The sequence below is a fragment of the Solenopsis invicta genome, chromosome 11, assembly GCF_016802725.1.
Source record: "Solenopsis invicta isolate M01_SB chromosome 11, UNIL_Sinv_3.0, whole genome shotgun sequence".
NCBI classification, from domain to species: domain Eukaryota; kingdom Metazoa; phylum Arthropoda; class Insecta; order Hymenoptera; family Formicidae; genus Solenopsis; species Solenopsis invicta.
Window position 1 is genome coordinate 9,729,459 of NC_052674.1, and position 11,944 is coordinate 9,741,402.

Consider the following 11,944-nt stretch of genomic DNA (forward strand, 5'->3'; position numbering starts at 1 on the left):
TTTTATTCTGAGCTAAACGTTTATGTACACAATTTGCAGCTGCAAAACCAGTTTCGTTTTAATAACATACGACAACCGTACAAATCATAAGTGTATCAACCGTATTATTTTCGCTAATTATAATTGGTAATAATTGAGGAATACTCGCATGAGTGCTTATTAAAGGGTACGGCTTACCCGAGAATTCTTCGTATTGTATTATTTCCAGGGTTGGGCAAGTTAATATTCCTGTTTAACTAAATTAAGTTAATGACAAATGTAAGATAAATTTAGTTACGTTAAAAGTTATACAAACATAAAACTAACTCAGTCAGTTAAAAGTTACGTCAAAATTGGATTAACTTGAGTAAAATAAAAAGTTAATTTTGAAAAGCATTATTTATACTAAATTAGAAAGTCGCAATTTTATAAAAAAAAATTAGATTAGAGACAAGACAATTATAATATGGATTTATCAAATAAATTTTATTCTTTATTTGTAAATTAATTTCATGAAATAATAAAGAAATATTACTTTTTCTATGGAAATATATTTTTTTGTTTTATAATTATTATCTTTTTTACACCGATCATTTTTTAATTTCAGAAAGAAGTTAATAAGTTAAAGTTTATGTGTTTTAAAAGTAACTGGTTGCAGTTAAAAATTAAATTATTTAAAATTAACTAAAGTTAAATTAAAATTAGTAACTTTTTAACTAGTTACCACTCAACTCTGATTGTTTCTTTGCTCGCACACGCAAGCACATTCGTCTGACAATCGCAAATAGACATCTCACGAGTAGTCGAACGTATTTTCACGCACGATCCGCTAATCGTTCCCGAGTGAGAACATTTCAAAATGAATAGGACGGGATAATCCGCGTGGGATAAAGGCGGTCGGATCTCATGTGAAAATATGACCGATTTATTCATGCACTTATATGCAAGAAGTGCGTAATTACGGCGGAAATTAAAGAAATTCCGGCGTCGCCGTCGCCACGATCCCTCTCGTAAAACCGGTAGAATTTTCTCTCTACGGAAAGTGCCGCAAGATTTATCACGATATTACGGCATCGTGACATACGCTGATTGTATGAGATTCGTGATGTATCATATATCCGCGCGAAGAGATAAGGATCTGCTAGAGATCCGCCGAGAGCGCTCGCTTATTCATCCTGAAGTTAACTAGAGTGCCACGTGTTTGACAGTTTAGAGATTCGAAAGCGCACGAAGAACATCGATACGAACAGTTCGCCATAAAATAGAATCATTTGTTACGTCAATTGAGATAAAAATATTTCAGCGAATATAATTTTACAACAATTCTGTTTCTTCCTAATATAGACATTATTTGGCGATTTATTTTTCTATAAATGCATCAAACCAAAAATAAAAGATATTAATCTTATTAGTAAAAAAAGAAAAAAGAATTAATTGATATCTAAAATAATAAGATCGTCACTTTAATTTACATAAAGGAAAGTAGCGTGTCTTAGATTATATAAGTCTGCAGACATCGCATCGCTGGTTGGAAATTATAACGTATGTACGCTTTACTGCGCTGTATTTGCGCGGCGTGATAATACAGCATGTAATTAGTATTTATGAAATCGCGGCTTCACTTTGCATAAAGCTTTCCGAACTTCTAGGTATAAAACGTTAATCTCGCGCGCGTGGAAGGCGAGGATGGGACGGGACACGAAGCCACGGGGAAAGTCTTCTACGAGGCGAAGATGCCTCGCGAGACGCCGGTTTCTGTCTCGTTCGTCGCGAAGACGATGTACTTGTCGGTCCGTACAAATCGGTGCCACTTTCCGCTTCCGTGACGAGGAAACGTCGTTCGTTCGTTCGTTCGCTCGCTCGTGCGCCACTTTTGCCTCTCCTCCGAGTATCGGGCACTTCCAGTCTGCCGAACAAATGTTCAATCGATTATCGGGCGAGCGTCGTCGTTGCAGCCTCGCCTGCATCGCCATTTATCGAGTAGCTGTCGGGTTCACGTCGCGGCGAATTTCTAAAGGCCCAAGATCCGCGTTTCACTCCTTCCAGGCGTTATTATTATGTTCTCTCGCGCGCGCACGGTGACTACGCGCAATGGCCGCGCGTCAATCCTCAAGGCTTCATTTTCAATTAAGGAATGCTCTGACAATCGATATTTATGGTCGGTCCGTTATAAGCACTGTCTTTTAAAATAAAACGATAGGACGGCGATTCGTTCACCGCTGAAGCTCAACTTGTCAAATCACATTTTCGTTGTAAAGAGATTTATAATAGGGATACAATGCAATTTGTTAAGAAGTCAATTTATTGAAAAATGCGCTTTCAAGATTCATCGCACACATATTTCACTTTATTTTCAATGTTAATTTCAATTTTTGCATAGCATCATGACTCGACAAGCTGTAAACATTAATAATTGAATTGTACAAACTGTGTAAATTCACACAGTACATTGTGCAATCACCATACATTAAAGATCTAAGATTTAAAACATTCTGGCGCATACAATAACTTTGATATTGCGCTACTTCCTGAGCAATTACCATTTACGAGTCATACTTTTCTTCAATCCCGCATTTTATTTCCCCCGTAAATGTTCACACAAGAATGTGCTTGGTGTAATCGGGCTAATTATTCTTCGGGGTTGCAAAATAATAAAATAATATTTAGTATCTTCGTCGGATCTTTGCAAACTGGTCATCTGCTTAAATCGCAAGTCAAATTGAGCAGAAGAATAGCTACATCCGCACGTGTACTTTAATTAGCTCCGATTAAATATTATTATAAATATTTATTGTGCAACATATTTCTAACTAACGTCACTGTAATAAATTTTAGCGAGTAACCAGAGCAGAGAATAAAGAAACGTGGTAGAAATTCGTTTCTTTCCGCAGATATTTTAGGTGTCTGCGGAGATCGACGGCTTGCTTACAGGTCGCATTTTGTATTGACTTCTCGGCACTGCTGCAGCCGTTTCCCTCTTTTCTTTTTTATTTTTCTTTCGCGATATTCATTGCGAGCACGCAATAAATATACGCCACCTCCCAATTTTCGCAACACGCAAACGCCAGATATCGGATCGGCGCGCGGTTTTTCGCGGACGGGCCTTCCTTCGCTGAGCATTGTGCAACGCCGAAATAACGCACCAGAACTGTAACGACTCAGAGTAGTTTCGTTTTTACCGGTACATTCGACTGTTGAAGCGCGCGTCAGCGCGGAGCGAGCATTTGAAAATGAGCGACTATCAAAACACGATTCCAATCTTATAATCACACGGTTGCACTCGCATTGTCGGCCAGCGAAGTCAGAAAAATATATTTTAATAATATATATTTTCTAATTACAATAGAGTCTCCTATATCCGAATTTTTTCATATCCGAACGTTCCATTATCCAAATGTTATAACATATTGTGCAATTAATTTTGTTTTCTTTAACATAAAAAGTTTAAGTCTTTTTGAATATATGAAGTCCTTTTTGTTAAAAATTTAAGTTTTTGTTTGAATAAATAAAATTTAATAAAAATGTGTATAAAAATGTGTTTATTTTACTATCCGAAAATTCCCTTATCCGAACAATTTTGTCTCCCTATTATTACGGATATATATATGGAAGGCTCCACTATATATATTTTATCTAATAAATATTTCCACATATTTAATATGTAGTATATTTGAAATTTTCGCTGTTTATTACCTGCACTTTTAATGTCAATTAACAGAAAAAACCGGGACAATTCGAGATTTCAATCATATTTTCAAAGTAATTCGATAAATCTTTGTAAGTTTGCCTTGAGTTTTATTATAACAGCTCTCATAGCAAACGTTAAAAATTTTTATAACGTCAAATGTTTTATTTATGGATAAGTGCAATCAGTATATCGCTTTAAACATACAAGCGGTTTTTCCATGCATGTGCAATCTTCCCACGTAACGTGACTAATACGACCGATGATATAATTTACATTCTTTAGGTATTTCTAAATACACATGTATACACTGGAGCTCATTACATCGCGATCCGCCGTATGCGAAAGAGATGGGCGCTTTATTTATTAACGCTTATTACGACGATAGCCAAGAAATGAAAAACGTACCGCAATGAATACTTTGCGAGCCTTAAGGAGATGTTCCAAGCATGTTGCAATGAATATAAAAAGATATTTAATATTATAGCATTGTTTTTAATCGCAAATGTAAAAAGTGAATCTGGCCAATAATAGATGTGATGAACTCGTCAGCAGCGTGTTATAAAATTTAAATAAAGTTTATAAAATAATTGTTTGAAATGTCCATTAGCGTATGCGCGAATCCACAGATGCAAACAAAGCGCAAATTAAAAAGTAATATTAATAACGAGCGCTATTTTCGTTAATTTACGAGACAAATTGAGTCAAAACTATTTTCGTGGATCATGAAATGCTGCACGTTACTGCTGCACGTATGCACATTAGATTCAAGAAGTGCTCGTACATTGCATCAGATTTTTCACGCTCTATCGATTGCATTCTTACACAGACGTGCACGCAAGACGTCGATGTTGCGTGTGCGCGTCCGCTGTGTTTGCACTTGACATAGATTTCGAGCGACTTTATTGGATAATACATTTCTCAGCAACACATAACAATGCGCATCGTTTACATAACATTAAGCCACTCGTGTCTATCTGTCTATCTGAGAGATGCGATTAAAGCGGTGTCTCGTGCGTCTAAGCACATTAGATAATCTTTTATATCATTTTCTACATACGTATCGCTGCAACAATCGTCGGCGAACAATGGCGATCGATAATTCGTGAAATCACCGTTGCGAATGACAATCTAACAAGTTTAGAAATGTGTCGGCGAGTTGGACATCGAATCACGCGACTGTTGTTCGGAACATTCCGCGTGATGTCGCAATAATAATCAAAATGATGCTCATTTTTGTAAGACTCTGATATAAGAAGCTATGTGCGACTAGAAAAGTGACAGCCAGGCAAAATCGCGCGTAAAGCGAAAAGGGCCACGAATATGCAAAGCCGAGGCAGTTTCGCGTGTCTCTCTCATATGTTCCAGCGTGTTATTGTTGAAGTTACACAATGAGCTCGTCAGGTAACAAAGTGCTCGTCGCTCGCCTCACAAGGGGAGGACATGAAACGACGTGAGGGACGGATAACAGAGAAGTAATAAAGGAAACTTACGAGAACGATGTATTGGTCTGCCTAAAACTATTCGTGCCTAAAACGGCATAAAATTCGAAAGTCGTCGCGAGAAAGAGGAACGTAAAATTTATTTCAAAACTTTTTTAATAAGAACGAAGCACCGCTTGAAATGAGAATAGGCTTTTATAAGCTCCTACTCCTCTTCGCTATATATACATACATACATACATATACCTATAATTTTTTTTTGTTTATCCGGAAAAAAATTAAACATTACATTTTACGTATTGTGTATGGAAAAAAGTGTAAAAGAAATAAACTGTCAACGATACTTCTATTTTTGAAAATAATAAATCTGGCTACGTTTTACAATAACTATATTACGATAAAGTTAAAATAAAATAAAATTGTGATTTTATGTATAAAAAAATCTTGAATTTTAAATAGAATAATGTCCGCCTAGAATTTTTATAACGGCCGTTATATATAACATCTTGAATATTAACGCAATCTTCTCTATTGCCGCAAATAAAAAATTATTCACAAGTAAGTTAATTTCAAGAAAAAAAAATTTATATACTCAATTTCGTACATTTCATGTCTACTTGTTGCAATACACGTGTATATGTTTTTACGGTCGTGTTGGACTGAATAATCATGCCCGGCGCTATTCAGAAAGAGAAAATGGCGCTATGGAGCATCGTCACGCGATGTAAAGAGGAAACGTCAACTGCGCGTGCAGCTTGCCAGTAGTTAGCATTAGAGCAATCAATCTTCCAGAGAGACTGTGAGAATTATTATATGCGTGACTTTGTAACAGCGGACGAGCCAAATTAGAGGTTCGGCTGCGCTATTAAGAACTTAACGCAAATAAATTCGTCTCTTTTTGCTCTGGTATTAAGAAAATGTTGTTTTTCACTTTCGATTAGATACTGCGTTTTTATTTAATATTTTTAAATTTGAACTAGAAATTGTAAAACTCATGCAAAATTATTATTAGGCGCCAAGATCCGCTTTGATCGATAATAACCCCCTCTTATGTTTAACGAATGTGTTATCATGACAGATGATTCATTATCGAGACAGGCTTGAGTTAAAAAATTATATAAATAATGATATCGTTATACTTCAAATATCGATTTCAACCGATTGCGGTATCCATTACTATCTTATTACATAATAGAATTAATCAACCCAGGAACATACTGCGAACCTATATGACTACCAGAGCGTGCAACCTGCCGAAGCAAATATCGTTCCGTGTCCACTTCGGTGTGAAACTGTAACCACAGTTCCCGCAACAATATTCTTGCTTAGAAATCATTCGCGCAAATGACAGGCAATGATCTTAATTTAAGATGGAGAATCGATAATATATATATATATAATGTAATAAAAACGTGAATGGCAATTAGCTTCAATGTGACTCGTGAAACAAGATAGGAATGCATCCTTGGGCAGCTTGAAACTCAACCAACTTTGACTTGATCTGAGGTTAAATGTTGTAGAAAAGTAGTGCAATGATATCAGCTCACCAATTATCGCAGCACTAAAGGACGCAAAAAAAAAGCTTATAAGCTGTTGTAATTGAATACTTGAAGAAATTTTGAGTGACGAAATGCAAAATGTGTGCCCTTTGATAAAATCTTACGTAAAACTGGATATAAATGTATATTCACATAATAAGACAAAGAAAAGCGATTGCAAACATTGAGAAATTGATTTTCCGAACATACGCACAAAATTCTGTACTTTTTCTTAAGTTTAAAGCGTTGGAAAAAACGCGTTTCGCGCAATGGAAAATATTTTCACATACATATCGAACATTTTGAATATATGAATTACAATTGTGCAAAGGATAAGTTTATGCAATATAATCCGCAGGATATCCGTCCGTTTTTAGCAGAGGAGATAAATATGCAATATAATCCGCAAGATATCTGCCCGTTTTTAGCAGGAGATAAATTTGCAATATCTCCCACGCGATTATCTCACGTTTTTACATGCCGCGAGACGAAAAGTCGATCGAGTGTGACGACAAGGGTCGCATAGATCCGACACGAGACGAAGCCGCGAGCGGCATTTTGCAAGCGCGCTGCCGGCACATCACGAGCGAAAAATACATCAATGTCGAAACTACACGGTACTGTCGGCTCGGAGAGTCTGCCAAGACATTGGACACTGATCTCAGAATGTCGATAATTCTCTCTCGCGACGTTCTCACAGGTGGCCGACTGCCAGCTTTCAAACTACACGTCTATTGAGACTCTCGGAATGGATTACGAGTATAATAAATGTCCAAAGGCTAAACGATACGTCCAACCATGATTTAAAACTAATAAAACTACATTTAACATGTACTTTAACAAACAAAAGGTTTTATCCAGCATCAATCTGCTATAAATTCATTTATTAAAAAAAAGAAGTAAAAATTACCATTAATATAACAGTAAAATTAAACATATTAAACAATCATTAATTCGTGCTGGTAAAAACTTTTTTTTTAATTTTTATGCTAAATTCAAATAAATAGTTTAATAGATAAAATTTAAATTTAAGTCGCTCTTTAAATTATGAATTCTCACTTGCAGTAGCTCAGACCAGAACCCACAAGTGAAAGTACACCATACAGCGTTTACCATCAAGGCTGAGTATTGATCCATGAGAACATCAGCAAGGTTTCTACCTGTTTACCAACAGGTGACACTTGTTGTACGAACTAAGTCTTTCGGAAAACAAATTGATGGATGAATTATAGAAGATAAAAAATTGAGAAAATGAATGAAGCATAGGTGCTCCTGTGCTAAAATTGAGAAATTTATAATATGAGGAGGTTTATCAGTTTCCCCTCTGAGAAGCTCAATTGTTAGTCCGACCATACAATCCCGCAGGGATGGCTGATCCACACAGTCATTTGGGCTTAGCGAACCCATGGACCCGAGCTCAACGCGCTGCGGACATTCACATACAATTTTCATAAAAAATATCCATGTACATTTACATAGATATTTTTGTAAACGATCATTTGATAAATATTCGAGGAAAAATGTAAACCGGATACAATCTAATCCAAGAAAAACAAGAATAAAAATAAGATTCCTTGTATTTAATTCATAGTGTAGTGAAATCTACAGCTCATTTTTTATTTATATTTCTTTAGAACCAGTTGTTCCATCGCCAGATGAACAGTAATAAATTATCTAATAGATAAATATCTTCGTGTACATATTCACTGTATAAATGTGTGTGTAGGCGTAAACATTTATCCATAATAAATAATTTAGCATGTACTATATCCAAGATAGAATAACTCTTAAAAATAAAAAAAATATGACTATACAGTTTTACAAATGTTTCGTCTGTTTAAAACATTAGATAATTTTTTGTTGAAATCTGATATGCGCCAGGAAGAAATTTATAAAGCTTATTATGAGTGAAGACCACACAGTAAGGTCGACGACATGAAATCACGTTAGCAGGTGAAACAGCGAAGCCCATCTCGAGTTAGACCAGTTCGAGGGTCGGTGGTCTTAAGTCCTTGACAGGATTACGGTAATTTTAGAAAATTTCCACGCGACGGGTGCACTTCCAGTGCACTTAGTCACGTCGTTGCTGAACCCTCGCTATGGTCCGTAACTGCATCGTTACTGCATCTCAAGCGAGCTCGTGAACCGAATTGCTTCACGTGAACGAAGCTTGAACTACCGCGAGTTAAATTAGAGTAGCGATCAAGTACCGTTACGTGTTCTGCAGCTTCGAACACGTAGAATTTTGCGAAAACCGCAGGGTTTTCGGTTGCGCGCGGTCTTCAGAAATCCTATCGCAATTTATATTTTAATTTCTGCGTGGAGTCTATGCAGTTTGAAGGCGAAAGCGCGACACGTCAATATATTGATGGCTCGTTGGCGACAATGTGTCAGACAGTTTACTTTGTATTTCGCGACGTCGTCTATTTGGGGACGGGCGTGGATATAAGATCCTTATCGCGTCTATTCAGGGCTCGAGAGAGCCCTGCCTCTGCGAGACTGCGAAAATAGAGATTCGGCTCCTTCTTTTCCGGGCCGCGCCTTCTTCCATCGTCTCCTGCCGTCGATCCTCGCAGGAGATTGGAGTATTTGCGGATCACGAGAGTGGGAGTGGCACGCAAATCCTGCCTGGTCTTCAAAAAGATGCGATTCGACGATATTCGCAATTCGAATTTCGTGTTTCGAATAAAAATCCGCGACACATCTGACAATGTGTCAGATATCGTGCGACTGATAGCAAATATTAACGCTAATGGTGACGCATCCCCCAAACATCAAGATTACCGTGAAACATTAATAAATAATGAATAACAACGCAAATACGCGATATCGACGGCCCGAGTGTTTTTGCCACGCATTAAACATCGCGTTTATCTGAAATGCGGTAAAAAGCCCGCAAAATAAAGAATAGAAATTAAAAACATATAAATTGAGAATGATCCACATTATTATTACACGCATTGCGACGTTGCGTGCGTTGATATGATATCGGACGTGCGTACATTACCAAATGCAATTTTAATTATGATTGTACTTGAAACGTAAAATAATGAAAATATTATTTGAAAGTACAATGTATAAAGAGTCTGTAATTATAAATTATACATCCGCGCCCAATGTTATTCACGAAAGTAATTCACTCGTTTATTAAATTTTAATTTCGACATCGCAGCGAAATTCTTATCTCTCTCTCAGTGTTCTCGAGCATATAAAGCTAGTTGAAATGCGTGCCCGTATCGCAAGTGATGCAAATGTTCCGTGGCACTTTACGGATTCGTACATACAAAGAGATTGTGCATAAGCAGACTACTTTACAGATTGAAGAGCGGAACACTTGCCGCCGTTGTTTCAACTACGTAATGAAATTTCGTATGCAATCTGGCTTAATTGAATATTCAGAAAGCAGACTCGTTTGAAGAAGCACGAAGATATAAGTGAGTTATATCGCGATGTATATATAAAATCTGTCTAGAAACGAAGGAAATATTACTATTGTTTAGTATTAAGAAGAGAAACGTTGAGTATTTAGAAAGATAAAATTCATGATTTCAGAAAAATAAAATTTCAACGAAATGATTACAATTGGAACACGCCGAGCCGCGCATTTTCTCTCTTTCCAAGTTAATTATCGTAAGAAGAAAATTCTATAGCGGTTACGCAATGGGTAAGAAAGCTGAAAAATGGATCAGACAGGCCAAGAGGAAAAGATATATAATCGACGTTTAACTTTCTCAGCAGCGTGGTTTTCGTTAAAAATTACTTCCTGTCGATATCGGGCACGTCATAAAGGAGAACGCGGCATTTCTTCGTTAGATGCCCCACACGAAGAGGGACCTCTTCTCTCGTGTACGAAGGGGCTCGCGGAATCCCGTGTGGCGTAATAAACTTTTATTCGCGGACTCACCCAACGAAGCACTCGTAAAATAGTAATTTCCGCGCGGCGCCTCAGCGCGGAGTTTATCCTTTTCTCTCCCGCGAGGAAACGCGATGTAAGGATAGACTCGGGCATTTGCATCCAACCTTGCCGCGTGCATTACATTCTGTAAACGCGAAAGTAGTTTTCCTTTGTTTGCGAACGCGCGTTTCGCGGCGGAACGTGCCACCGGCGTGTTTCTACCAGGCGATAAATTACATTCCGCGGACAGGGCTGCATGTAAATCCATGATTCTCGCGGCTGCTTGTGCCGTGGGTGCGTGCAACTCGAATCGCTTTATGAAAAATGTCTTTCATCGTTTCTATACGTGCGATCGATACTAGCGGCAAGGAGACAGCACATGATACTTTGCCATGATACTTGTCATCCTTCTTATCCTGTGTCTTACGTGTCCGTAAAGCAAACGTGGAAATTTCAATGTATTAATATAAGCTACTTTTATCAATCCATTGCGACATATTTATTTCCCGAAGTTAGAGCAGCATTTATTTTCGTCATTTATAAAACTGAAAAATGATACAAGTTTCGCATAAATTGTTAAATGTTTATTAAGAATACAAATGTGAAAATGTGTTTGTTAAGAATATAAATGTGAACATAAACGTACCTTAAAAAATAACGAATTTTGTATTAAATCCGATTCGTTATTTTCATATTTGAATATATGTATTTGTCAGACTCATTATGTGATCCCAACGGATTAAAGACAATACTGTAACGTAAAAACGTAGCAATTTTTAATTATTATTATTATTAAAAATCACTACCATTTTATGTATTAAGTATTTTATGTATAAATAAATGAAAAAGCGTATGTTTTTCTCCCTCACGGAAAAATATATGCAAATGTTTCTGCTGTTACCGAAATACTATCGCGGAGAGAAATCGCTGTCCCGGCGATATATCAAGTCTACTAATTTACGATTGGTACACGAACGTTTTCGCGCGTCACGTCGATGTTACACATTGATCGAGGGAAAAAAAAATTTACGATGGCAATTAGCGAGGCAATGTCTTGCAAGCAGTTAGCTGATTTTTATTAGCCATTATCGTAGTTCCCCGCGATGTGGCCCCCGCAGTTCCATCCCTCTCCCCTTCGTCGCGACCGAATTTTTACTACCAACGCAACGGTGTCCGCGTCCTTCCGTTTTTACGACGGCGCGTGCATCGTTCACTGTGGTTCCCATGTGGAAAAAAAAAGAAAGGGAAAAAAGATGAGACAGAAGGGTACCTGCGGTGATGCGCACGGGGCGAAACAATTAGTCGTAAATGTTCTCGGGACGTCGTATTACGGAGCGATGCGATGGTGCGGCGGCTTTTATCACTGATGCATCGTTTCGTTTTGATGGCCACGCGGGACCCGCTC